This window comes from Microcaecilia unicolor, chromosome 10 (genome assembly GCF_901765095.1).
Source record: "Microcaecilia unicolor chromosome 10, aMicUni1.1, whole genome shotgun sequence".
Classification (NCBI taxonomy): Eukaryota; Metazoa; Chordata; class Amphibia; order Gymnophiona; family Siphonopidae; genus Microcaecilia; species Microcaecilia unicolor.
The window spans coordinates 19,291,382-19,319,358 of NC_044040.1; the positions used below are offsets into that span (position 1 = coordinate 19,291,382).

At 44.1% G+C, this 27,977-nt stretch overlaps 1 protein-coding gene and 1 long non-coding RNA gene across 2 annotated transcripts in view; both read left to right on the forward strand.

The window, feature by feature from the left end:
* SND1 (staphylococcal nuclease and tudor domain containing 1) overlaps positions 1–27,977 on the forward strand; it is a 1,412,868-nt gene that overhangs the window by 143,427 nt on the left and 1,241,464 nt on the right. The gene's annotated exons all lie outside the window — the stretch shown is intronic.
* Positions 553–27,905, forward strand: LOC115479280. The gene is made up of 3 exons (XR_003943642.1): positions 553–664; positions 17,624–17,630; positions 27,895–27,905. It is a non-coding gene; the product is annotated as an uncharacterized LOC115479280 (long non-coding RNA).

Consider the following 27,977-nt stretch of genomic DNA (forward strand, 5'->3'; position numbering starts at 1 on the left):
CTTATAAAGATCCTTCCCAGACTGTATTATTGGTATCTCAAATCCACCTAGATCACACTCACAATTTTCTCCAGATCTAGAATTTTATCGGATTGAGTTGCAAGAGTTACCGCTCCTTGCCTTCATCTTTCAGCCTACTCCTTGAATGAAAGGTTATGCTAACGGCAGTCTCTGAAGGAGATGACCTATCCATTGGTATTCCTTCAGATCCATCTCCACCCCCCAAGAAGAAGCATGTCACCGTATGAGGATATTTCATAACCAAGATCTGTGCAAAACATGGCACAAAACTGAGCCAAGATCAGATGTATTTAGTTTGCTGAAATAAATCCAAGCTCCCAAAGAAAAGATGGCATTCCTGGTCCACAAACTCCTGAAACGGCAAATGTGCATGTGACAGACTCCAGTTTCTGTACAACCTTTGTCAAAAATTTATTGATGATGTCAAATACCAGACTTATTGCCCGACACAGGCCGTGTTTCGCCCAAGAAGGGCTGCATCAGGGGCAAAATCTCAGAGATATCATTCATCGTAATAAATGTTATTCACATGAACCTTGAAATGGTAGGTTCTCGATAGAATAATGAGTTCTTGAAAAAACAGCAGGAAGGAGATATACTAATGACGATCATCACATGCCTTTCCTCCAGTGCTGAAAAAACAGTTTTCTTAGTCACTATTTTCTCAGCCAGACAAATTTGGGTGCTCCAGGTCCCTTTCTTTTTTTTTTTTAGATGCTGGCTTTACAATTCATAAATTGCCGTCTTTCCTAAGGTGATTTCTGCTTTTCATGTCCATCAACCTGTATTTGCTCTCTTTTGAAAGGAGGATTATGATTCTGAATTTTCTTCCTTGTGTCTGCTTAATGTCAGAAGGATTGTTTGCATTAGTTGGAGATCATCAATTACTTTAGACGTTCTGATCATCTTTTCATTCTGCTTTCAGAACCCAATAAAAAAAATTTCTGTGCTTCTAAGGTTGCCTATATTGTATGTTGGTTAAAAATAGAAGCCAACCAAATTTTGGTTTTGGTTTCAGCACCAAAACCAGACCAAAACCTGACATTCAGGGCCCCCCCCATTCCATCCATAGGCCCTTCCCAGGCCTAGCTTAGGAAGGCATAGTAGTCTAGTGATGTTTTTGGGACAGGAACAAACCCCACTCGTTTCTGGGCAGGAGACTCACTCAGTGGTTCAAGGTTCATTCTACTGGACCACATTCTACTTCATTTGCAGAAGCCTATACAGTTTTTATTGATGAAAAATGTGAAGGCTTGCCACAGGGTCTACATCTCGTACATTTTCTAAGCATTATCACTTGGATGTGGCAGCCAGGGCAGAAGCTTCCTTTGGAGCTTCAGTTCTTATAGAGGGAATGGCATGTTCCCCCCCCCCCCCCCAACTTGAGGACTGCTCTTCTACATTCCACATGTACGGACTGATCCTTTGGAGACGAGAAATGACCGGTACCACTTAACATATTTATCAATGATCTAGAAATTGGAACGATGGGTGAGGTAAATTTGCAGATGAGACAAAACTATTTGAGGTTGTTAAAACATGTGGACTTTGAAAAATTGTAGGAAGACCTTAGGAAACTGGGCATCCAAATGGCAGATAAAATTTAGCGTGGGCAAATGTAAAGTGATGCACATTGGGAAGATTAATCCAAATCATAGTTACCTGATGGTCCACCTTGGGTGTTGGCACCCAAGAAAAATGTCTAGGTGCCATTGTAGATAATACACTGAAGTCTTCTGTCCAGTGTGAGGCAGCAGCCAAAAAAGCAAACAGGATGATAGGAATCATTAGGAAAGGGATGGTAAATATGACTGAGAATACTTTGATTGCTTCTGTGTTGCTCCATGATGTGACCTCACCTTGAGTATTAGGTTCAGATCTGGTCGCCATATCTCAAAGGTTCAGCGACCAAAATGATAAAGGGGATGGAACTCCTCTCATTTGAAGAAAGGCTAAAGAGGTTAGGGCTCTTCAGCTTGAAAAAGGGACAGCTGAGGGGGAGATATGATTGAGGCCTACAAAATCCTGAGTGGTGTAGAAAAATGAATCAATTTTTTTTTCACTCTTTCAGAAAGTACAAAGACTAGAGGACACTCAATGAAGTTACATGGGAATACTTTTAAAACAAATAGGAGGAAATATTTTTTCACTCAATGAATTTTTAAGCTCTGGAAATCTTTGCTGGAGGATATAGTAACAGCGGTTAGTGTATGTGGGTTGAAAAAAGGTTTGGACAAGTTCCCGGAGGAAAGGTCCATAGTTTGCTATTGAGACAGACATGGGGAAGCAACTGCTTGCCTTGGGATTCGTAGCCTGGAATGTTTATAGTATTTGGGTTTCTGTCAGGTACTTGTGACCTGGTTTAGCCACTGTTGGAAACAGGATACTGGGCTAGATGGACCATTAGTCTGACCCAGTATGGCTATTCATATGTTCTTATGAACTTACCTGCTAATTTTCTTTCCTTTAGTTCCAAAATCTTTTCTACACTGCTCTGGTTTGGTTTCTAGGCACAAAGTTCATGCAATTCGAGTTTGTATAAAGTTTTTCTTAGTAATCTCTTTCTCCACCTGCTGGTAGATGGGCACATGGAGTATGGACTGCATGTATTCACATTAGCTATGTTAAGATCGAAATCATTCAAACTGTCTGTGAATCAGAACCCAGACTGTCTATCTCATTTTTATCAACACTAGGCCTTCAGGAAAGAGAGAATAGCCGTCCTTTATTGTGAAGAGACCTGACACGGGCCGTGTTTCGGCGCGCAAGCGCCTGCCTCGGGGGTCAAAGTATATCTTCTCAGAACATAAACAGAAGTGATCTAACATTCTCAATAAAATGCCAGCAACCGCTAGATGTACACTCAATCCAGTCAGGCGCTGTCTGTTGAAAAATCGTTTTTTTTTTGGCCCGTGTCGGGTCCCTTCACAATAAAGGACGGCTATTATCTCTTTCCTGAAGGCCTAGTGTTGCTTTTTTTTTTGTTTGTGTTGTATGCTTGTATGCTAATATACCCTCTCTTTTGTGACTGTATCTCATTTTTATCAACATATCTGCTGTTGACAGGCAAGAGATCAGATTAATGATGATTAAAGGTGGCATTTTTAATTAATGCAAGATGCAACTCTTATGAACTTTTTGCAGTGCACTCCAGTGTAGTGTAAGTTTGAGTTTCTTCAAGCTGCTTTCCTATAATTGTTTGTTCAACTCTTAGGATCAACTATTTCTGCAAGCCTGCAAACTATGTGGAACATGCTGGGATCAAATTGGTCGCTATGTGTGTTCCATGTGATGAGTGATATTGCACCCTGCATGAACTAGTGTAAAATGCTATTTGTGGCACTCGCATGGCCGTGTCCAAACGTCTGGGGGGAATTGAAACCAAATTCCTCTAAAGTTAACATTTTTAATTGAATTAGAGTGAATATTAATGATGGCCTTGTGCATTTTTAAAAAGATTACATAGTGTATGGTAGATGCAGTTTCCTTTTAAGCTATTCATTTAACTTGGAAGCCAAATCATAACAGCCCATTAGTGGTGTAAGTTTTATGTTCCAGAAAAGCCTATATTTGCACATTTGATGGAACAGCTTGCAAATCTCCTCCATCCAGCACTTCGTTTAAAATTGATTGGCTGTGTTCCTACACAGTGCCGTTAATCTACAACTGCTAATAGTGAGGGTTGGGGTGAGAAAGGGAATTATGCTGGTTTTAAATTTCCAATTCTTAATGCTACTCTGTTTCCCCGAAAGTAAGACCTAGTAGAGGTTTTCCTGAATTAGTAGATATAAGGCCTCCCCTGAAAATAAGACCTAGCAAATTTTTGTTTGAAAGCAGGGCCGCCGAGAGCCGGACAAGGCCGCCCCTGGGCCGTCCCCCCCCCACCCGAGGTTGCTGGGCCCCCCCCCCTCCGTCGCTCCCAGAATTAACCTTAAACGCCTCCTTTCACCTTCGCAGGAAGCAGCAGCAGGGCAGACCCCTCCTTCCTTCCGTGCCCCGCCCTCGCGGACGTTACGTCAGGCGAGGGCGGGACACGGAAGGAAAGAGTGGCCTGCCCTGCTGCTGCTTGCTGCGAAGGTGAAAGGAGGCGTGTTAAGGTTAGTTCCGGGAGCGACGGAGGGCGGGCAGGCCAACCCCGATCCAACCCTGATGTTTCCCCGAAAAATAAGACAGCCCCTGAAAATAAGACCTAGCGCATTTTGGGGTGGGGGCAAAAATTAATATAAGACAGTGTCTTATTTTCGGGGAAACACGGTAGTAAAAATCCACTCAGGGAACTGATATTTTAGAAGACAGCTTATGGGATGTGCGTTTAATCTGCTTGCTTGCCATCCCTGACCTCGTGCCTTTCTGCTTCAGCTCATTCTGGCACGAACAATGGCGCCCCACACAGGAAAAGGTAGCAGCACGTTTATTTTAAGAGTTATGAAATTGTTTCAAAATTCTCGTTGAAATGTGTGAAGGTAAGAGATTCTAGAGTGCCTGAAAAAAAAAACCTTAGAAGCTTTAGGCTCAATGGATTTGCAATTGTGCCACTATAGCTTGCCTGAGCTGGAATACAGAGTGTTTTCTTTCCTCTGTTCCACAAGGTTATAGGTGAGATTGATGTTCAAAGAAAAGCATCAGTGGTCATAAAGGAGTGGAACCGTTAATGTATTTAGCAAGAATAGAAAGACTGCTGCAGTTGAGCGGGAGAGGAAGAAAGGGAAAAGTGGGTAATAGATGGTCCGTAGCCCCGGGAACAGACTAAAATGCAAGTTGTTTAGTAGTAGGTCATTAAACTAAGCTTCCACAAGTGAAGGTAAAGCTTTCCAGTTGTTGGCAGTTGGTAAGAAACATCCCAGATCTTTATCACTTGCTCATGGAAGTCATGATCCTGTAAATCCTATCTGGATTGTAAGACGTTGTTGGCAATCGGTTTAAGTGTAAAGTTCTTAAATCTGCCTATGTAAGACAGCCTAGTTCTATATGTTATGGGGGGGGGGGGGTGGGATGGGGGTGCTCTTTTTTTTTTTTTGTAACAAGTAAAATATATGCAGCTGTCCTTTTCTCCCCCCCCCCCCCCCCCCCCCCCCCCCCCCCCCAGTACTCTTAAATTGAAGTTGGGAGTCTGTGACAAAGATTGAAAGGTTTATAATGAAATCAAAATGAGAACCTACCTGTCATAAATTTAAAAAAAAGAAAAAAAGGTATGACAGGAAAACTACACAACAGGGAAGCATGGACAATTGTACTGCAAACGTCCTTGCACTGACCTTCCAGTGTGCCTCAGCCTTCTTGCCAAGGAGCCGCCTTCATGTATTCTGTTACTTAATAGATGGCCATTCAAGATAAGTCAGAATGGGTTTGTTTGTTTATTTAACACATTTATACCCCACATTTTCCCACTAGTTTGTAGGCTCAATGTGGCTTACACAATACCGTAGTGCAGGCTACAGTTAGTAAAATACAATTAAACAATGTAATAATAAGATAGTAATCAAATATGCAACGTATAAAACAACAGAGATAATTAAAGATAATAGAGAAGGAGGTTAACATTGGGGGTGTCGAAATGTGCCAGCTATAGGGCTAAGAGTGTGTATTTTTATAAAGGGATAGATGCCTGTCATCCGCGACATGATCTAAGGCTGCAAACTCGTTTCGTCTCAGCCTTCTCTTCCATATAGTAATGACTTGCAGGTGTTACCAGAATTCAACTTTTGTAAGATGTGCCATTCTGCTCTGAACAAGCCTTTCTCCGCGACACACTCTCCATTTCTAGACTTTGTTGTCAATGCTGTAGTTCACTGTTAGCCTCTCCAAGGAATCTTGTTTTTGGGTTGAGCTGCTGTTCCACTGCAAAGAATATAAACTGTTAGACTGTGAAATTAGCAACGCTTCTCTGTAACCTAGAATTTCTGTAATAGCAGTAAACACCAGTGCAGAAGCCATGTAGCTTTGTAGCAACTGTACTGCAAGATCTAGGTAAGAATTCTTAGGATGCGTTTAGTTACCTTATAGTTAGTACTTCTGGAGGCTGATAAAACATCCCCTGGGAGCAGGTCTGGGGGCAAAGTAACTGCAAACCTGTAGTGGAATAGCATGAAACTTGGCATGTGGGGGAAAACTAGTAAAAACAAAACAAAACCACTGAGTTTGAAAATGGGCCTTAGATTTGAGGGTTCCAGAGAAATAAGCCAGTAGATTTCTATGGGAGGAGCTCCAGCTTCTGTAGCATAGAAACTTAAATAGTGAAACAGCAGTTGAACTGCCTCTCCCCATTATTTACTCTCCGACCCCCCCCCCCAAAAAAAATACCCTGTACAAACTGCTTCACCCCCTAAAACTATCTGTATAACTGCCTTACTATATACCAACCCCCCCCCCCAAAAAAAAAAAAAAAAAAAAAAACAAGCAAAAAAAAACTGGAAGCCCAGGCCAAATATATTCCATGTATTAAAAAATGAGAAAGGAAGACAAAACGACGGCTGGCATGGTTAAAAAGTGAGGTGAAGGAAGCTATTTGAGCTAAAAGAAAATCCATCAAAAAAAATGGAAGAAGGAACCGACTGAAAATAATAAGAAACAGCATAAGGAATGTCAAGTCAAATGAAAAGTGTTGATAAGGAAGGCAAAGAGGGAGTTTGAGTATATTACAAGCAGGAAGCCAGCAAAAGAATCGGTTGGATCGCTAGATGACCGAGGGATAAAAGGGGCACTTAGGGAAGAGAAAGCCATAGCGGAGAGATTAAATGAATTCTTTGCTTCAGTCTTCTCCGAGGAAGATTTTGGAGAGATACCGGTGGCAGAAATAGTATTCAAAGCTGACGAGTCAGAGAAACTGAATGAAATCTGTCGAAACCTAGAGGAAGTAATGGTGCAATTTGACAAATCAAAGAGTAGCAAATCTCCTGGACTGGTCTGGTATTCATCCCCGAGTACTGATAGAATTGAAAAATTAACTTGCAGAAATATTGTTAGTAATATGTAATTTATCTTTAAAATCAAGCATGGTTCCGGAAGATTGGAGGGTGGCCAATGTTACGCTGGTTTTAAAAAGGTTCCACAGGAGATCCAGAAAATTATAGACTGGTGAGCCTGACTTCGGTGCCTGGCAAAATGGTACATAAGTATATAAGTAATGCCACACTGGGAAAAGACCAAGGGTCCATCGAGCCCAGCATCCTGTCCACGACAGCGGCCAATCCAGGCCAAGGGCACCTGAAAAGCTTCCCAAACGTACAAACATTCTATACATGTTATTCCCGGAATTGTGGATTTTTCCCAAGTCCATTTAGTAGTGGTTTATGGACTTGTCCTTTAGGAAACTATCTAACCCCTTTTTAAACTCTGCCAAGCTAACCGCCTTCACTATGTTCTCCGACAACGAATTCCAGAGTTAAATTATGCGTTGGGCGAAGAAAAATTTTTTCCTATTTGTTTTAGATTTACTACACTGTAGTTTCATCGCATGCCCCCTAGTCCTAGTATTTTTGGAAAGCGTGAACAGACACTTCACATCCACCTGTTCCACTCCACTCATTATTTTATATACCTCTATCATGTCCCCCCTCAGCCATCTCTTCTCAAAGCTGAAAAGCCCTAGCCTCCTTAGTCTTTCTTCATAGGGAAGTCGTCCCATCCCCGATTTCATTTTAGTCCCCCTTTGCTGCACCTTTTCCAATTCTACTATATCTTTCTTGAGATGCGGCGACCAGAATTGAACACAATACTCAAGGTGAGGTCGCACCATGGAGTGATACAACGGCATTATAACATCCTTACACCTGTTTTCCATACCTTTCCTAATAATACCCAACATTCTATTCGCTTTCCTAGCCGAAGCAGCACACTGAGACTTCTCGGCAAATTCTCAAAACATTTTTAAAGACGCCATGCTTGAAGTTTGTTAGATGTAGAAAATCAAATTAATAAAATTCTCATTCATGGACCACTTTTTGGCACTCCAGTACTACTTATTTTGAGGGCGACTTCTTGAAAAAGAAAACAGATTCAAGCAGGGCAGTGTGGCTGAATCAGGAAAGGCACTGAAGCATTTCAGAAGACCAGTGAAAAGATTGTGTAATGTCAAGGCACAATATTGATTGCTGAAAAGTCTTGTTGATTACTCAGAAGAAATGTAGATGTGTTTGTCACCGGTAAAGAATTTAAGTGCTTTTTCCACTGGAAAAAGAGTTCCTTAATGTAGAAACGATGAATCTAGAGTGTGTTGTAATTGGAGAAAGAAATGTGATTTTTGTGTTCATGTTACTTTATTGCATTCACAATTATGTACAATTTGAACATCTTTTTAAATGACGATACCTTCATCTTCTTTTACCACATAATTTCTCTACAACCCTTTAGTATCAACAGTCAACATCACAGTTTGCAGTTTTCGCATTTGGGTTTTCTGGGAGCCAGCTATGAATTGTTTAAAAAAAAAAAAATCCTTAGAATTAACATATGGCTCCATGAATTGCATTCAGAAGAATTTGCTCTTCCATCTCCTCTTCCCATGTCTGCATTTTCCGCAATAAAATTTTTCCTTCTATTAGATCCAGGACTGGACCTACCACTTGATGGACTAGGCCTCCACCTAAGGCGACAGAATTGCAGAGGCGGTACTGCAATGCAGCAGTCAAAAGGCAGCAGGAAAGAATTCAGTGGCAGGCACACAGCCTTGAACACATGCATGCACGCAAGGCATTCTGCATCCCGCCCTCTCAAACAGGAAGTGTGGAGGGGGCAGGACATTACAGGCCACATCAGTCTTACGGGCATGTGCTCAAGACTCCCCTCCGGTCATGTAGACTCGATTTTAGTCTGCAGGGCCAGGTGTGGCAGTGACATCAGTGATAAGAGCAGGGCTTTTTTTGAGGGGGTACCGAGTACCGGCACCTTTTCTGTTGTCTACTAAAATTGACCCATGGTCCCTAAGTTTTAAGGAAAGAGCTCAGGCTCTACACACCAGTTCTGCCTTGTTGTCATAGATTCTGTGACTGGTTGCAGGGAGCCTGGCTATTGTGAGGTGGGTCCCTCAGTGATCACCCCCATCCCTGAAGGATGGTCTGACGTTTGAGTACCGGCACCTTTTTTGCTAGAAATAATGCACTGGATAAGAGGTAGGTCTGGCAGGGAGGAGGAGAGGAAAGGGAGATCAGAAACTGAACACCTTGGGCAGTGGTTCTGAAAACTTATTCCTGGAGTCACTCCAGCCAGTCAGGTTTTCAGGATATCCACAATGAATATTCATGAGATTGATTTGTGTGCAGTGGAGGCAATGTGTGCAGATCTTTCTCATGAATATTCATTGTGGATATCCTGAACACCTGACTGGCTGGGGTGCCTCCAGGACAAGGTTTGGGAACCATTGACCTTGGGGAAGGGGTATATATAGGGAAGGGGAGATACATCAGATAGACTTGGGCTGGCCCCGATTGGGACTTCAGAATAGAGGTCTAATTCTGGGCTTGATTCAAAACACTTCTTCCATTGTCTATGACCTTGATGAACTAGGACATCATATATTGGAAGCAGTCCTCAGTACTAATCACCACCGTCTTCTACTCACTTCTTAACTTCTAATTCCAGACATCTGCATTTTCCCCTCAAAATATTTTCTTGTGCACATAAAAGCCAAAATGATATGGCCACATAATGGCCATGTTAGTCTAAAGTAATGGTCTTCACTAACTTTTAAGTTGGGGCCACTTTGGATCCAAATGAGCTGAAGGAGAGCCACCACGTGGTCCGCAACACTGTTGACCAGGATGTGTCAGTCATCCATCCATCCCCACCAGCCCTACCTTCAAGCTTTTCATGGGGGGAGGGGTATCCTCAAGGAGGTGTGCATTTTGAAATGTATTCTCTTTGTCTATTAAGATATGTTTGAATTTGCTATACGTTCTATTCCGATAGGCAGGTCAAGACAGTTTACAATTGCTAAGACCCAATAAACCATAAAAAAAGGAACGCCACTGGTGTAAGGATAACCACTCATACTGGATAAGGTAGAATGTCTTGTCATTCAAGCAGGTGGCTATTCCCCCATCTACTTTCCCCTTTGCGTGAGCTTGGTTAGGGAGGCAGATAGTAGCAGAACACCCTCCCCCCCCCCCCCCCCCCCCCCCCCCCCCCCCCACCGAAAGATGATAGGGGCCACTCCAGAGGTCTCCATGTGCCATCAAAGGCCCCTAGGTCTTGCACTGAACATTGCTTTAAAAGAAGATTTATATATTTTTTTTCTAGAACCGATACAGCCATTTAAACTCTGCATGACAAAACTAAATGAGAAAATCTGTTCCTGCTTTATTTGCAGTATCTCTGTAACAATTCAAGTTCAGTGACAGGCTGGAAATTAACCAATGCAATGGTTAAATGAGATATGGTTAATGTTTACAGATGCATGCTTTTAGACAACTATTTTATTTTTGTTACATTTGTACCCCGCGCTTTCCCACTCATAGCAGGCTCAATGTGGCTTACATATTATATACAGGTACTTATTTGTACCTGGGGCAATGGAGGGTTAAGTGACTTGCCCAGAGTCACAAGGAGCTGCCTGTGCCTGAAGTGGGAATCGAACTCAGTTCCTCAGGACCAAAGTCCACCACCCTAACCACTAGGCCACTCCTCCACTGTTGCTACTATTGGAGATTCTACATGGAATGTTGCTATTCCACTAGAAACATTCCATGTAGAAGTCGGCCCTTGCAGATCACCAATGTGGCCGCGCAGGCTTCTGCTTCTGTGAGTCTGACGTCCTGCATGTCAGACTCACAGAAACAGAAGCCTGCGTAGCCTTCTACATGGAATGTTGCTAGTGGAATAGCAACATTCCATGTACAGTGGTGGAAATAAGTATTTGATCCCTTGCTGATTTTGTAAGTTTGCCCACTGACAAAGACATGAGCAGCCCATAATTGAAGGGTAGGTTATTGGTAACAGTGAGAGATAGCACATCACAAATTAAATCCGGAAAATCACATTGTGGAAAGTATATGAATTTATTTGCATTCTGCAGAGGGAAATAAGTATTTGATCCCCCACCAACCAGTAAGAGATCTGGCCCCTACAGACCAGGTAGATGCTCCAAATCAACTCGTTACCTGCATGACAGACAGCTGTCGGCAATGGTCACCTGTATGAAAGACACCTGTCCACAGACTCAGTGAATCAGTCAGACTCTAACCTCTACAAAATGGCCAAGAGCAAGGAGCTGTCTAAGGATGTCAGGGACAAGATCATACACCTGCACAAGGCTGGAATGGGCTACAAAACCATCAGTAAGACGCTGGGCGAGAAGGAGACAACTGTTGGTGCCATAGTAAGAAAATGGAAGAAGTACAAAATGACTGTCAATCGACAAAGATCTGGGGCTCCATGCAAAATCTCACCTCGTGGGGTATCCTTGATCATGAGGAAGGTTAGAAATCAGCCTACAACTACAAGGGGGGAACTTGTCAATGATCTCAAGGCAGCTGGGACCACTGTCACCACGAAAACCATTGGTAACACATTACGACATAACGGATTGCAATCCTGCAGTGCCCGCAAGGTCCCCCTGCTCCGGAAGGCACATGTGACGGCCCGTCTGAAGTTTGCCAGTGAACACCTGGATGATGCCGAGAGTGATTGGGAGAAGGTGCTGTGGTCAGATGAGACAAAAATTGAGCTCTTTGGCATGAACTCAACTCGCCGTGTTTGGAGGAAGAGAAATGCTGCCTATGACCCAAAGAACACCGTCCCCACTGTCAAGCATGGAGGTGGAAATGTTATGTTTTGGGGGTGTTTCTCTGCTAAGGGCACAGGACTACTTCACCACATCAATGGGAGAATGGATGGGGCCATGTACCGTACAATTCTGAGTGACAACCTCCTTCCCTCCGCCAGGGCCTTAAAAATGGGTCGTGGCTGGGTCTTCCAGCACGACAATGACCCAAAACATACAGCCAAGGCAACAAAGGAGTGGCTCAGGAAGAAGCACATTAGGGTCATGGAGTGGCCTAGCCAGTCACCAGACCTTAATCCCATTGAAAACTTATGGAGGGAGCTGAAGCTGCGAGTTGCCAAGCGACAGCCCAGAACTCTTAATGATTTAGAGATGATCTGCAAAGAGGAGTGGACCAAAATTCCTCCTGACATGTGTGCAAACCTCATCATCAACTACAGAAGACGTCTGACCGCTGTGCTTGCCAACAAGGGTTTTGCCACCAAGTATTAGGTCTTGTTTGCCAGAGGGATTAAATACTTATTTCCCTCTGCAGAATGCAAATAAATTCATATACTTTCCACAATGTGATTTTCCGGATTTAATTTGTGATGTGCTATCTCTCACTGTTACCAATAACCTACCCTTCAATTATGGGCTGCTCATGTCTTTGTCAGTGGGCAAACTTACAAAATCAGCAAGGGATCAAATACTTATTTCCACCACTGTAGAATCTCCAATAGTAGCAACATTCCATGTAGAATCTCCAATAGTATCTATTTTATTTTTGTTACATTTGTACCCTGCGCTTTCCCACTCATGGCAGGCTCAATGCGGCTTACATGGGGCAATGGAGGGTTAAGTGACTTGCCCAGAGTCACAAGGAGCTGCCTGTGCCTTCAGTGGGAATCGAACCCAGTTCCCCAGGACCAAAGTCCACCACTCTAACCACTAGGCCACTCCTCCACTCCATTCCCTGGGGGATCACATTCATTCTAAACTTTGAACCCTCTTAAGATATTTTTTCAGGATATTGCTATAATTTCGTTTAAAGAACTTTGCATTTCCTAAATATAATATGTACAGATGAGGGAAATATGCCATCTGCCCTTGGATTTTGTTTACGAATATAAAATATTTGAGGATGTTTTAATTTGTATCTAGAACATTTATATCCCGCACATCTGTGGATCACGATACATAGGCAAAACAAAAAACAGAGCATACAAGCAAATGTAACATCAATCATGTTACAATGACAAATCCTTATCATAAAGCCTGTCTAATCTACCTTTCCCTGAGTGCACAGATGTGCCTCGGCCCTTGGATTTAAAGAATTACTTTTGCTGCACACACACAGTTCTGCTTTCCCTTTTCCAATGAGCAGGAAAAATCGTCCAACCTTGATTGATTTCTCAGTGATTATTTATTGCCCTTTATCTTGACAGTGTTAAACAGGTTATACATTGTATTTCAGTTTTATGCCGTGTTGATTTATTTTGAGCGGTGAGTGCATATTGTCGCTGTGGAAGTTAATTTTTCAAAATGGTTGGGGGTGCTAAACTAAGCACTCAACCTCCCTGACCAGAGTGGAGTTCACTCAATACGGGGGAACACACTGCGCCCATGGAGCTTGCACCAAAAACTGGAATTGCTTTTTAGTTATCAAATAGATACTGCTTTTGCTGTTAGCTGTGCTCATGCACTCATTTGACAGTGGCGTAGCTAGGTGGGGCGATGGGGGCCTGGGCCCCCCCCCCCCAAAAAAAAATTTTTATCCGGTCCCCTGGTTTTGCTGGCAGGGGTCCCCAACCCCCGCCAGCTGAAGCCTTCTTCAGCGCTGGTCTCTGCCCCGCTCTTCCTTCCTCTTCACGTCCTGCACACTCCAGCGATCTGCTGCTGCCTACAGTGCTTTCACACGGAGGTGAGAGGCGCTGTCAGGTCAGTGCAGGGGGCCCGGCACGGAGGGGGGAGGAAGCGGCGGCGAGGAGGGTAGCTGGAAATCTCGCCCGTTTTAACGGGCTTAACGGCTAGTCTATGATAAACCGGAAGTAGACTGCTGCACTGAGATTAGAGTTTATTACATCAGGCTGTTAATTAGAAAATCAAAGATTGCTGTATAGCACCGGGTTGGCGTGCAGAGTAAGGATTTTTATTTTTCATCCAACTGAGAAACAGAACTGCAGGAAACATTTTTCAGTATGAATATTCTTTATGCTTGTGTCTGGCGTGCTTAGAGTTGCACTTTTTGATTTAAGGGCATTTGGGGTTGGGGGAGAGGAATACAAAACTGTGATTGAAATGGGCAGTTGCAGGGTGGAAGCTAATGCTTTATTTGCCGTTATCGGCGGTGCCTTGTACAAACCGCAATGAAAGATTAATGGGAGATGAAGCTATGAACTCATCAGCGTCTCATCTTCACTAAATTAGTTACAAGGAGCGCAGCAGTTCAGCCGTGCATTTGTGTAACAGAACTGATTGTTACAGCCTCTGGTGTAGCTGCTAGGTCACAGGCTTACAAGCGGAGCTCAATCAGGGAAGCAGCATGTGCCCAGTGCTAAGTGCAGATGGATATGCTTTTAATGTACTCTGTGAGTGGCGTTGTGAACAGGAGGAAGGGGTGCCATGGGGCAGGGGTCGGAAAAAGTCATGTTAGTGCTGGAGCTGCTTGATCAATATTGTAAAGGCGTCTGAGCATCTTTCAGAGACACACGAGCATAAATCCATGGGTTTCTTTTTAGCCTGGGTGTGAAAATATTAGCACGAATGTCTTTAGTTCTTTCTTTCTTTCTCTTTCCTCCCTATTCTGTTTGCGTAAGTGTTGCAGTGAGGGGTATGGCTGCATCCTGTGTTTTTTTTTTTTTAGGAAGGTTGGAAGGAATTTTAGAATCCTCATTTTAACTATTGATCCAACATCTCAATTCATTCTTCAGCAAACACAGCTGCCCATTTTTCAAATAAGCATTCGAAACATCATAGAAAATCATTTCAATTAGCATATTGTAAAATGTTTGATTACTAGGAAAGCAATATGAAGGAAGAAAATGACCCCCCAGGACAACAGATCACAGTAGCAGAAATTTTCAGAAATTATAACAAAAAAAGGCCAAAATTGGGAAAATGGGGGAATTTTCTAGTTAAATTCTTGGAAACTCCTGAGTGACTAAAAGTCCTTCAAAATCCCATAACTTTTTTGAAGGGTGTTTTTGCATATGCACTCTCCTTTCCTTTGACATAGTATACAACAGTTCCTTTTGGTTACAGCTGTATAGTTTGCAAGCATCACCTGAGACTGACCTTCCCAGCTTCTTCCCAGTCTTGTAGCATATTGTACTTCTAATCATAAGGTTACCCCATATGGGATACAGGGAACTGTGCTGTGTGGAGTTTAAAAAAATACGTAGGGTGGCAGCATGCATGTTGAATGACTAAATGCTATAATACTTTTGCAACTTTACTATGGGAGCCTCTTTTGGTAGTCTTGTAAATAGTTCCCCCAGATAGAACATGCATGCATATATCTACCTTGGCTATCATGCCACAAATCACACACAGCCTGCACCAAACGGCCACTGGACCAGTAGGGACCATTTTCTGGGGGTTTGGGGGAGCTGGAGACCCACTGGATCTCTAGCCCTCCCTGAACCTGGAGGGATGGGATTGTCGGGGGGACCGGAGGTCCGCCGGACCTCCAGCCCCCCCCCATCGCTCGCTGGGAGGGAGGCAGGGAGGGAGGCGGTTTGGCCGGTGGCCACTGGACCACCAGGGACCATTTTCTGCGGGTTTGGGCTCTCCAGCCCTCCCTGAACCTGGAGGGGGGGGGGTCATTGTGGGGGGGACCGGAGACACCCTGGACCTCCAGCTCCCTGTTGCCAGGTTTGCTTTGGGGGGGGGGGAACAGGGGCAACTGCATGCTGGACAGGGCTTACCATTCCTCCCCGATGATCTGCAAACCCTAACGCCAGCTCGGAGCTGGCGTAGGGTTTGCAGCGGCCAGCGACCCAAATTTTGGCACACTGACGGCTGATTATTGGGCGATGAATGCGCTAAGCTCTGTTTAGCATTCATTAGCATGCTACTTGGGCAAAGAGCCCTTGAGCGTGTTGTTTCACGCGCTCGAGGGCTCTGATCATGGGGCGCTAGCAGCCTCTAGCGCTGGCGTTTGCTTTTGATCTGCCTGTTAGTAAAAAAAAGACTTTAAAAATTACAGTTGTATAATGGTGGACCTATGCTAGATTCTTCTTTGGATATTTGTTCTTGCGCACGTTACAAAAAAAAAAAAAAAAGCGAACACATTTAAACTCTTCCAAGTAAACAAAAAATCAAAACAGTTGTAGTGGCATACCTGATTACATAGTAACATAGTAGATGACGGCAGAAAAAGACCTGCACGGTCCATCCAGTCTGCCTAAGAAGATAAATTCATATGTGCTACTTTTTTTATTTGTACTGTCCTCTTCCGTGCACAGACCGTATAAGTCTGCCCAGCACTATCCCCGCCGCCCAACCACCAGCCCCGGCACAGACCGTATAAGTCTGCCCAGCACTAGTCCCCCTCCCAACCACCAGCCCCAGCACAGACCGTATATGTCTGCCCACACTAGCTCCGCCTCCCAACCACCAGCTCTGGCACAGACCGTATAAGTCTGCCTAGCACTATCCCTGCCACCCACCACCGGCTCTGGCACAGACCGTATAAGTCTGCCCAGCACTATCCCCGCCTCCCAGCCACCAACACCACCTCCCAACCACCAGCTCTGGCACAGACCGTATAAGTCTGCCCAACACTAACCCTGCCACCCACCACCGGCTCTGGCACAGACCGTATAAGTCTGCCTAGCACTATCCCCGCCTCCCAACCACCAACCCCGCCTCCCACCACCAGCTCTGGCACAGACCGTATAAGTCTGCCCAGCACTAGTCCCCCCTCCCAACCACCAGCCCCAGCACAGACCGTATATGTCTGCCCACACTAGCTCCGCCTCCCAACCACCAGCTCTGGCACAGACCGTATAAGTCTGCCCAGCACTATCCCCGCCTCCCAACCACCAGCTCTGGCACAGACCGTATAAGTCTGCCCAGCACTAGTCCCCCCTCCCAACCACCAGCCCCAGTACAGACCATATATGTCTGCCCACACTAGCTCCGCCTCCCAACCACCAGCTCTGCCACCCATTCTAGGCTAAGCTCCTGAGGATCCCTTTCTTCTGCACAGGATTCCTTTATGATTAACCCAAGTCATCACCTCAATCCTCCCCAAAAGCTAAGGCAAAAAAAGTCTTTAATGCTGACATAAAAGCGACGGTTACAGCACCTGCTTCTGTAACCAGCCCTTTTCTGCATTTACAATGAAAGGCTGCATTTTCTGCCTTATAAATTAATAGTGCAATTGAGAACTGTGGAGAAAGCATATCCCTTGTAACGCCAGAAGGGAAGAACTGCAGGAAGGACATGCACTACCAGCTGTGGTGATACACGACTGTGATGTTTCTTCTGCAGTCATTCATTTCATACAGCACAGCATCTGTCCGAATCTACAGGGGATGGCTCCTGAGATATTGCAGATTATTCCGAGGGTGCTGGTGCAGTACCCTATCCTTCAGTAAATTGTTGCTGTCACTATGCTTATTGATTCGTCAGCCTTTCAGTCCTCTCCCCCCTCCCCCCCCTTCATGCACACCAGATATTGCTTTTCTGTTTTGATTAAAACTGGCTTGTTTTACACCGGCTGCACCAGTCTCTTGAAAAAGTGCACATTTTATTATTGATGGGTGACTGGCACTGTCTTAAGGGCTTTCTCATGTTACCTGTAACAGTCACTAATACTCTTCAAATGCATGTTTCTTCTGTGATTCTGACATTGTTCGCTCAGGTGTGCTCTTACAAAGTGGAGGAGTAGCTTGTCAGAGCAGTGGTTCCCAAACCTGGTTGTGGAGGAGTGGCCTAGTGGTTAGGGCGGTGGACTTTGGTCCTGGGGAACTGAGTTCGATTCCCACTTCAGGCACAGGCAGCTCCTTGTGACTCTGGGCAAGTCACTTAACCCTCCATTGCACCATGTAAGCCGCATTGAGCCTGCCATGAGTGGGAAAGCGCAGGGTACAAATGTAACAAAAATAAAATAGATACTATTGGAGATTCTACATGGAATGTTGCTACTATTGGAGATTCTACATGGAATGTTACTATTGCACTAGCAACATTCCATGTAGAAGGCTGCGCAGGCTTCTGTTTCTGTGAATCTGACGTCCTGCACGTACGTGCAGGACGTCAGACTCACAGAAGCAGAAGCCTGCGCAGCCACATTGGTGATCTGCAAGGGCCGACCTCTACATGGAATGTTGCTAGTGGAATAGCAACATTCCATGTAGAATCTCAAATAGTAGCAACAGTGGAGGAGTGGCCTAGTGGTTAGGGTGGTGGACTTTGGTCCTGGGGAACTGGGTTCAATTCCCACTTCAGGCACAGGCAGCTCCTTGTGACTCTGGGCAAGTCACTTAACCCTCCTTTGCCCCATGTAAGCCGCATTGAGCCTGCCATGAGTGGGAAAGCGCAGGGTACAAATGTAACAAAAATAAAATAGATACTCTTTTAGATTCTGCATGGAATGTTGCTACTATTGGAGATTCTACATGGAATGTTGCTAGTGGAATAGGCTGCGCAGGCTTCTGTTGACGTACGTGCAGGACGTCAGACTCACAGAAGCAGAAGCCTGCGCGGCCACATTGGTGATCTGCAAGGGCCGACTTCTACATGGAATGTTGCTATTGCACTAGCAACATTCCATGTAGAATCTCAAATAGTAGCAACAGTGGAGGAGTGGCCTAGTGGTGAGGGTGGTGGACTTAACTGAGTTCGATTCCCGGCACAGACAGCTCCTTGTGACTCTGGGCAAGTCACTTAACCCTCCATTGCCTGCTGCATTGAGCCTGCCATGAGTGGGAAAAACGCGGGGTACAAATGTAACAAAAATAAATAAATAAATATCCACAACAAATATTTAGTAGAGGGATTTGCATGCGCTGTCTCGGGTATAAACTGGGAGTGTATGGAAATAACCTGAATGTAAATCAGCTTGATCAACTACTGAAAAAGATGTGAGCTAATATAAAACAAGCACATACAGTACAAGTGCTTCAAGAGGAAAAAGCCTAAAATCAGGCTTTGTCGTAAAGCATATGGTCCTCAGAAAGCATATGGGGATAGACTTAAAGATCTTAATATATATACTTTGGAAGAAAGGCGGGAGAGGGAAGATGTTTAAATACCTGTGACATAAGTGGACAGGAGCCGAGGAAGGGATAGATGGCATGGATGGGCCAACTGGGTAGGCCATATAGTCTTTATCTGCCTTCAGTTTTCTGTTTCTATGTTTAAAGCAGCCCTGCCCGAAAACATTGTGTGTTAATAGGAGGGTCTTAAAGCTCAGGCTCCCCTACTACTACTACTACTATTTAGCATTTCTATAGCGCTACAAGGCATACGCAGCGCTGCACAAACATAGAAGAAAGACAGTCCCTGCTCAAAGAGCTTACAATCTAATAGACAAAAAATAAATAAAGTAAGCAAATCAAATCAATTAATGTGAACGGGAAGGAAGAGAGGAGGGTAGGTGGAGGCGAGTGGTTACAAGTGGTTACGAGTCAAAAGCAATGTTAAAGAGGTGGGCTTTCAGTCTAGATTTAAAGGTGGCCAAGGATGGGGCAAGACGTAGGGGCTCAGGAAGTTTATTCCAGGCGTAGGGTGCAGCGAGACAGAAGGCGCGAAGTCTGGAGTTGGCAGTAGTGGAGAAGGGAACAGATAAGAAGGATTTATCCATGGAGCGGAGTGCACGGGAAGGGGTGTAGGGAAGGACGAGTGTGGAGAGATACTGGGGAGCAGCAGAGTGAGTACATTTATAGGTTAGTAGAAGAAGTTTGAACAGGATGCGAAAACGGATAGGGAGCCAGTGAAGGGTCTTGAGGAGAGGGGTAGTATGAGTAAAGCGACCTTGGCAGAAGATGAGACGGGCAGCAGAGTTTTGAACCGACTGGAGAGGGGAGAGGTGCCCCCTCTGAAAAAACAAAAGAAAACGAAATATTGCACTAAGGGACTGATGCAGTTACTGTGTGTTAGAGCCGTTTCCTAATGCAAGCGTCTTGTTTCAACAATTTTTTTTATTAATAGATGACACAACAGTAGTGAATCTCACTGGCATTTGTCAAAATTCATTGATTTTGACAGGTGACACACCCACTTCCGGGTTCTCAGTCAATCAGAAGTGGACACGCCCAAACCATACCCACACCCTGCTACTTCTGATGACATCCCTGCTCCTGCCCTGCCCACACACTGCCTCCTATAATGTCAGTGGATATGATATTTTGACCCAGCCCAAGCCCCACCCCTTTGAATAGCCTTACTTCTTGCTTCACCCTATTTACATTTCACTGCCCCAAACCCACCCCTTTTTATAGCCTCACCCCCAAACCCCACCCTTTTCGGTGATATCAGGAAGTGATACCATGGCCACACCCCTTTTCCAAGATGGCATCCACTATAGTGTACAAAGAGATTTGATTGAGAACAGGAGATAGCATGACATCAAAAAAGTGGGAGCCAGTTAGCTTGGTCTCTGTTTTCCCTATCCCACACAGCTGTCATTCTGCGTACACTCAAAAAGCAAACAAACCTATGAGCTGCTGCATCCGCGTTATCGTTCTTTATTGTTGGTAACATTTTTATTTAATCTCACTTACATTTTCAAATATGCCAGCTTTTGCAGCATATGGATATACACACAGGAAGTATAATAGTGGAATAACTTTTCATAGGTAGAGTAGTAATTTGTTATAAATCGTAATCTGTGTGTGATTTGGAGGGGATGGTTATGGGGACTCCTATCATGTAATATATTCACGCAGAGATTTTTTTTCTCCTGGTAAAGAGCCATTAAAACAGATGACGTGTTATGAGGATTGAGTGCTCAACATTCAGAGTTTCTTTCTATTTATTTACTTATTTTATAGCACTTATATCCCACATTAAACATGAATTAGGTTGAAACTTAGGGAGCATTTAAAATCTTTTTTTCCCCCTGTGCCTAGATCAAAAGAGAAAAATGGTTTGTAGGAACTTGCTCCTTTTGTTTTGTGGAATGCAGTGGTATATTATAAAAATGCACTTAATATTGTTTATTACTATTTAAAAGAGAGATATTCAGTAATGAGGACAGAGCTACCTTCTTGCAGAAGTCCAAAGTCGGCCTAAATGTGACATTTTCCAGTTCTGTAATGTTTATTTGTTCGTCATTTTTCAACAGCATTTTCTCAGTTACTACCCAAATGTGAACACAATTATAACGTTAATAAGTTTTGGATGTTACTGAACTCTATTCTGTCGCACTATTCCAGTTTTGGCACAGTTCAAGTCATCACAAGGACAAAATATAAGAAATCCAATACATTAGGGGCTTATAGCCCATTTTGTTATGTTTAAACAAATTAAAGATCTCCATGAAAGAAAATATTTTTATTATTTTGACTTATAAAAAGCACTTGTCTCTGAAACATGCTCAAAACATCATAACCACAACGAAAAGGAGGAGCAAACCCTCACGGAACCGTGAGATATGAAACAAAAAAAGTGAGGAGAACGAATGAGGATACCAAAAAATGTGTTTATTCATATAAAAAATGACCCATCGTAATCCATTTGTACAAAAGAGATGAGGTGAAGATGTAATTCAGTGTGCCCCAATGAAAGAGTTAGTATGGCAGAGGTGGAGGAAATATTGCTGGCTGGGCATGAATTGTTGTTAGGTGACGGTCTAAAGTGAGCTATGGAAAGCTAGAGGGGTGATATATAGTTTTAACAGAATAATGGGGTTGTAGAGTAAGATTTCTGGGAGTTGGGGGCTTGCCGCATCTATTCATGACATCATGGTTGTTGCCTTTTCAGCACAACCTTTTTTAGTATGATAGAATCCTATTTGGGGAAGAATGGCAGAAGTCAGCAGCAGACCCTATACTCTTATAAATTAGATATGTTTTTCACAGCATGTATCTTTTCAATCTAGGCTTCTTGATCCAGCAATTTCATCCTGCTCCTTTGGGCTTTCTACTGGAAAAGAGACTGCTAAGGGCGGGGGGAGATATGATTGAGGTCTACAAAATCCTGAATGGTGTAGAACTGGTAAAAATGAATCGATTCTTCGCGCTTTCAAAAAGTACAAAGACCAGGGGACACTCTAGATTACATGGATATACTTTTAAAACAAATAGGAGGAAATATTTTTTCATTCAGAATAGTTAAGCTTTGGAACTCATTGCCAGAGGATGTGGTAACATCTGGGTTTAATAAAAGGTTTGGACAAGTGCCTGGAGGAAAAGTCCATAGTCTGTTATTGAGATGGACATGGGGAAACCACTGCTTGCCCTGGGATTTGTAGCATGGCTTGTTGCTACTATTTGGGTTTCTGTCAGGTACTTGCGACCTGGATTGGCCACTGTTGGAAGCTGGATGCTGGGCAAGATGGACCATTGGTCTGACCAGTATGACTATCCTTATGAGTTGGAACTAGGGTAGGGGATCTGGTATGATGAACCTCCATTCGAAACTACTTGAGGATTTCCTCCCTCTAATTTATGGTTGAATTTTTAATTATGTGCAAGATGAACAACTGAGATTGTACCAAATTTTTCAAAACATATGATGTCCGTTGACAACGGTAACATTCCCCTTCCTTTTTTACAAACACTTAAACCCAACTTCAAATTAGTTTGCACCTGCTAATTTATATCCTCTCCACCACAACATACTGGCTAAAACAATTGTAAAACCATTCACTTGGGGGTCAATTCAATAAAGGACGTTCAAACGTAGGCAGCTAAAATTAGGGTTCTCAGCTCGTATTCTGTAATGACACATTAGCGCATGTAGTCTGTTACAGAATACTAGTGTAAGTTGACATTTAGTTTTAGACTCAACCACTTATGTCCTGTCCGTGGCTGGTGGAAATGGGCATACCTATATGCTACGGTTGTGCATGCAAGTGGGGGTGTTCTATAAAGCGTACCCTAAAATAGTGGGACTGCCCATTCCCCTCCTATGGGAGCATTCCCTTTGCAGTTGTGCACATTGGGAGGCGGGGCTAGTGCTGGGCAGACTTATACGGTCTGTGCCCTGGAAAGGACAGGTACAAATCAAGGTAAGGTATACACAAAAAGTAGCACATATGAGTTTATCTTGTTGGGCAGACTGGATGGACCATACAGGTCTTTTTCTGCCGTCATCTACTATGTTATGTATATGCCCAGTTATAAAATAGCGCTTCAATAGACTTATGTGCATATCTGCAGTTTTACCGTTATCTCCCGCTTGTGTGCCTACAGTTGGGTGCTCAATTGGCGCCTAGCTTAGGGTGCCATATATAGAATTACCTCCTTGGTGTCATACTAATGACTAGAGGCCAACCAAATTTCAGTTTTGGATTTGGCAGCAAAACTGTGGCCCCAAGTTCGGGTTCAGGTTTTGGTTGAAAATGCCAGTGCATTTTCGGCTAAAACTGAAGCTCTAATCCCCTCTCGTAATCACTTTCAGCTCCCCCCAAAAGAAGACAGGTCTTTCGATGAAGAGTCTCCACTCGCTCCTGCTCCTTTGCACGCCCGGACTTCCAGCCGCAATCTCGCGAGTCTGCCACAGGAGGTTCTGGCAGCTATTTTGAGATTGGAATTGGCATGGACAAGAGTGAGTGAGGATCGATCTTGCCCATGCTGGTTCCATTCTCAAGATGGCTGCTGTGACCTCCCACGGCAGTCTTGCGAGATTGACACTGGAAGTCCTGGAAACTATTTTCTGAGCTGGGTGTGCCCAGGAGCGAATGGTGTCCCTATTGCCCACCAGTGAAAATTAGGCCCGAAAAGGGAGTTGCCACTGGGGGGGGGGGGGGGGAGGGGGTTGGGGAGAACGGGGACAGTTTCATATTCAGCTTCTGTTTCTGACGTGTTGGTCACGGATTCCGTTTGTCTGACTCTAGTAATAATTTTTCAGAAGTGTGATAAAGAAGGAATGTAGAAATTTTCTGCAGTAATTGATCTTTTCTCAATAGAAGTGTGGGCCTGTATAGATGATTTTTTCCCCCCCTATAACCCTTCACAGTTTACCTCCATGTGGATTAGGATCCTAGAATGATCGTTTTTTTTTTTTTTTTTCTAACAGCATCTCAGTCATGCGAATCTCTAGTAATTGTTGCAGTTGGGCCAATTAACATATTGAATTCTTCTGCATAGGGCTCTGAATAGTATATTACTTTTTCAGGTGTAAATAAGTAAGAAAAAGGAAACTGTTCTGTAGCACTGAGTGGTTTTTAAAAAGAGTATTAGCTGGGTGCATAAATACCTTGAGAGCATCATTGATCAAAAAATACTCCCATCCTGGAGAGGAGCACTTTTAAATAGAAGGACAGCCTACGGGATTTCGGATAGGAATTTGGAACAATTGATATGCAAGGCTTATGCCGTGGGGAAAAAATGTATACTTAGACACTGGATGCAGGTGGTACCACCCTCCTTCTGGCATTGGAGAAATAGGTTTCATGAATTGATGCTATGGGAAGCCAGGGAAGCCCAGGGCACTTCCAAGAAAAGAAGGAAGTTTATCTCCATCTGGACCAAGTACTTACAAAGTATATCCCATAAAGCGAGAAGTGCAATATTAAATACATTTTCCACATAGGGGACCATAAAGGAGGGAGAGGATAATGGCAACTAGAGTTCAGTAACACAACATAAGGCAGAGCAACTTAACCAACACCGTAGCACAGGAGTGAGTGGGAGATGTAACTGAATGGCTCATGAAGTGAATGCGGAATATTTCATGATAAAAGGGGGGAGGGGGGAAGGGGATGAAAGGGAGGGAGATATTAGATAAGGGGTTAACCGCGATACAAATACAAGTTATTATTCTTGGAAAGTGCAGATAGCGGGTAATGTTCATTGTTGTTTATTGTTCTATTTTGATACAAGGATTATGTTAAAGACAGTATTAAGCGGGGGAAGGGGGGAATTGGGAAGGAAATTGTAAATCAAATTTGATGATAATGACCGCGGATTAGTGTACATATGACTGACAAAGTTACAACTGTTATGTACTTAATCAAATGATTGTGTTAATCTGTGGCATCATCAATAAAAACTTTGAAACATAATTAAAAGTTGAAGAACACATAGAGGGAGGGGAGGGGGGGGGGGGGGGGGAGATAAAATAATAAAAACTTGACGACTGTTAGTAGCACACTGATTCACTTGTTTACTTGACCCGGAATGTGTCTCTGTATATTCAGAATGTAGAATGTGATTTCTGTTTTGAAGTGTCATCAATAAAAACGTTGACACATAAAAAGAGTATTAGCTATCAGCTGTTTAAAGTGCTGTGTGCAGGGCCAGAGAGCAGTTGCGTTCCAGTTTAGCTTTTGCGGTTGCTTCGGTCTGGTCCACCCCTGGGAATGAGTCAAACGTGGCGCGTGCAACCAATGTTGAATGAGATTTGAAAACTGGTGTTCTGATGATGAGTCTCTTTGCTGTACGGCTTCCAGGCTGTATTTGCTCAGTTGACTGGTTAAAATCACTTTTTTTGCCCTCTTAAATTGCCGCGCGGGTGGAACCGGTTGATTAAACTTGCAATGTGGCTTGTGTCCCCCTCCCCGCCAACACCCCCCCCCCCCCTGTATCTTTTCAGGACATCAGGCGATAACCGGCAGGTTGTTTGTCACCCAGGGATAGAACAGCTGGAGCCTCAAAGGCCGTTTTCCCTGTGCAGTAACTAAGAGGGTAAAGAAATGGTACTAAATTGGCAAGCTAATGAAATCTGACCACAAAGTCAGAGCAGCATAACACATTCCAGAGTTCTGAATATTGCACCGTGACTTGTCACCAAAAGCACATTCTGAAGCCAATGCCAACTTTCACCTTTTTTTCATCTCTTGATTTTTATTACTGCATTTCTTCTAATGGTTTATTTCAGTTTTTTTTTTTGTCTGTAGTAAAGGGCGCATGCAATTTTGCAGCCGCATTCTGCTTTTGATCTTTCTCCCTTGGAGTTGCTGATCAATTCTGTATGGTGTGTCCCATGCTTGAGTTTTTTTTTTTTTAAAACTTTATTGTACAGATTGGTCTGCTTCAGTCCAGACCCTCATGCGTATCTCTTCTGTATATCCTTCCGGTTCTTATTACATAGTTTTGCATGTGTCACAGTGCCTGAAACGTGCTAAGAATTTATATTTAAATCATTTTTATTGGTAACATAAACAGCAACAATTCTTACAGGCAATTCTATAGGTTCTGATACCATCATTTTAACAACTTAACTCCCTATCCTCTCCCCTCCCCCCTACCCCTTCCCTACCCCACCTTGATATGAGACAGACATAATGAATATCGTCCTCTTCCTTACTACATGTTCAATAGCTGACTTCTAGATTCGGAGGACAGCGTTACCAGGAACGGGCTCCATCTATCCATAAAAGGGTCAAACTCCGGGCGCGGCTGCTCCTTTGTCTGTAACCTTTCCATCCTCATGAGATTTATCATTTGGGTTCGCCATGTCTGACTCGATGGTCCTGTGACCTCCAGCCAGTCTATTAGAATGGTTTTCTTTGCCATCATAGTAGCTCTCTTTACAAAGGCCACATAGCCCTTAGGCCCAGGCCTGCTAAGTTCCGGCTTACCAAACAGTAATAGGGGCACGCACCTCCATTTTGCCTTCCATAAGTTCTCAATTTGACTAAGTAGACTGGACCAGAAGCGAGTGACTCTCGGGCAGTTCCAGAACATGTGTCCTAATGTCGCTCCGTTCCCCTTGCATTTGGGGCAGGCCCCGTCTGGGGATAGCCCCATGTGAAATGCCCGACGAGGGGGGACATAGAGCCGTAATGCAAATCGATATTGGAGTTCCCAATGTGTAGCCCATGCTGACACTTGCCGTAACGAGAGAATTTATTATTTGTAACAGGTATATGGTTGCCCTTATTCAGAAATTTATAATGCATGGAGTAGAGCGGAGGAACATTTAAAAGATGCCAAGCACAGGAAATATATATATATTTTTATGTTTGAATAAGTAATGTAAAGCAGTTGCTAGTAGGGGCAGGAGCAACTTCTACTTGCTCCAGCCCGTGGCAGGCTCCTGCTCAAAATGGCTTTCATGACTTCCAGCTGAAGTCTTGAGAGACTGTCGCTGGAGGTCAAGAGGCAACTGTTTTGAGATTGGAGTTGGTACAGGCAGGAGCGCTCCTCAGTCGCGCCTGTTACTACTACTACTAGCAAACATTTCTAAAGCGCTACTAGGGTTACGCAGCGCTGTACAATTCAAACATAGAAGGACAGTCCCTGCTCAAAGAGCTTACAATCTAAAAGACAAGAGAACAATCTAAAGACAAGTGAACAATCTAGAGGACGAGTGAACAGTTAATCTGATAGGGTGGATAGATTGGGGCATTTTATATTTCTCGAGCGGTTAGGCGCCGAAGGCAGCATTGAAGAGGTGAGTTTTAAGCAGAGATTTGAAGATGGGTAGGGAGGGGGCATGGCGTATGGGTAAAGGAAGATTGTTCCAGGCATAGGGTGAGGCAAGGCAGAATGCGCGGAGCCTGGAGTTGGCAGTGGTGGAGAAGGGTACCGAGAGAAGGGCTTTGTCCTGTGAGCGGAGGTTGCGGGCGGGAATATAGGGGGAGATGAGGGTGGAGAGGTAGTGAGGAGCCGCAGACTGAGTGCATTTGTAGGTAAGGAGGAGGAGCTTGAATTGTATGCGATATCTGATCGGAAGCCAATGAAGTGATTTAAGGAGAGGGGTCATATGAGTATATCTGTTTTGGCGGAATATAAGACGTGCAGCAGCGTTCTGAACGGATTGAAGGGGGGATAGATGGCCGAGTGGGAGGCCGGTGAGGAGTAAGTTGCAGTAATCAAGGCGAGAGGTAATGAGAGCATGGACGAGAGTTCTGGTGGTATGCTCAGAGAGGAAAGGGCGAATTTTGCTGATGTTGAAGAGGAAGAAGCGACAGGTCTTGGCAGTCTGTTGGATATGCGCAGAGAAGGAGAGGGAGGAGTCGAAGATGACTCCGAGGTTGCGGGCAGATGGGACGGGGAGGATGAGGGTGTTATCAACAGAGATAGAGAGTGGAGGAAGAGGAGAAGTGGGTTTAGGAGGAAAGACAAGGAGCTCGGTCTTGGACATGTTCATGCTGGTTCCAATCTCAAGAGACTTCTACTGGAAGTCCCAGAAGCTA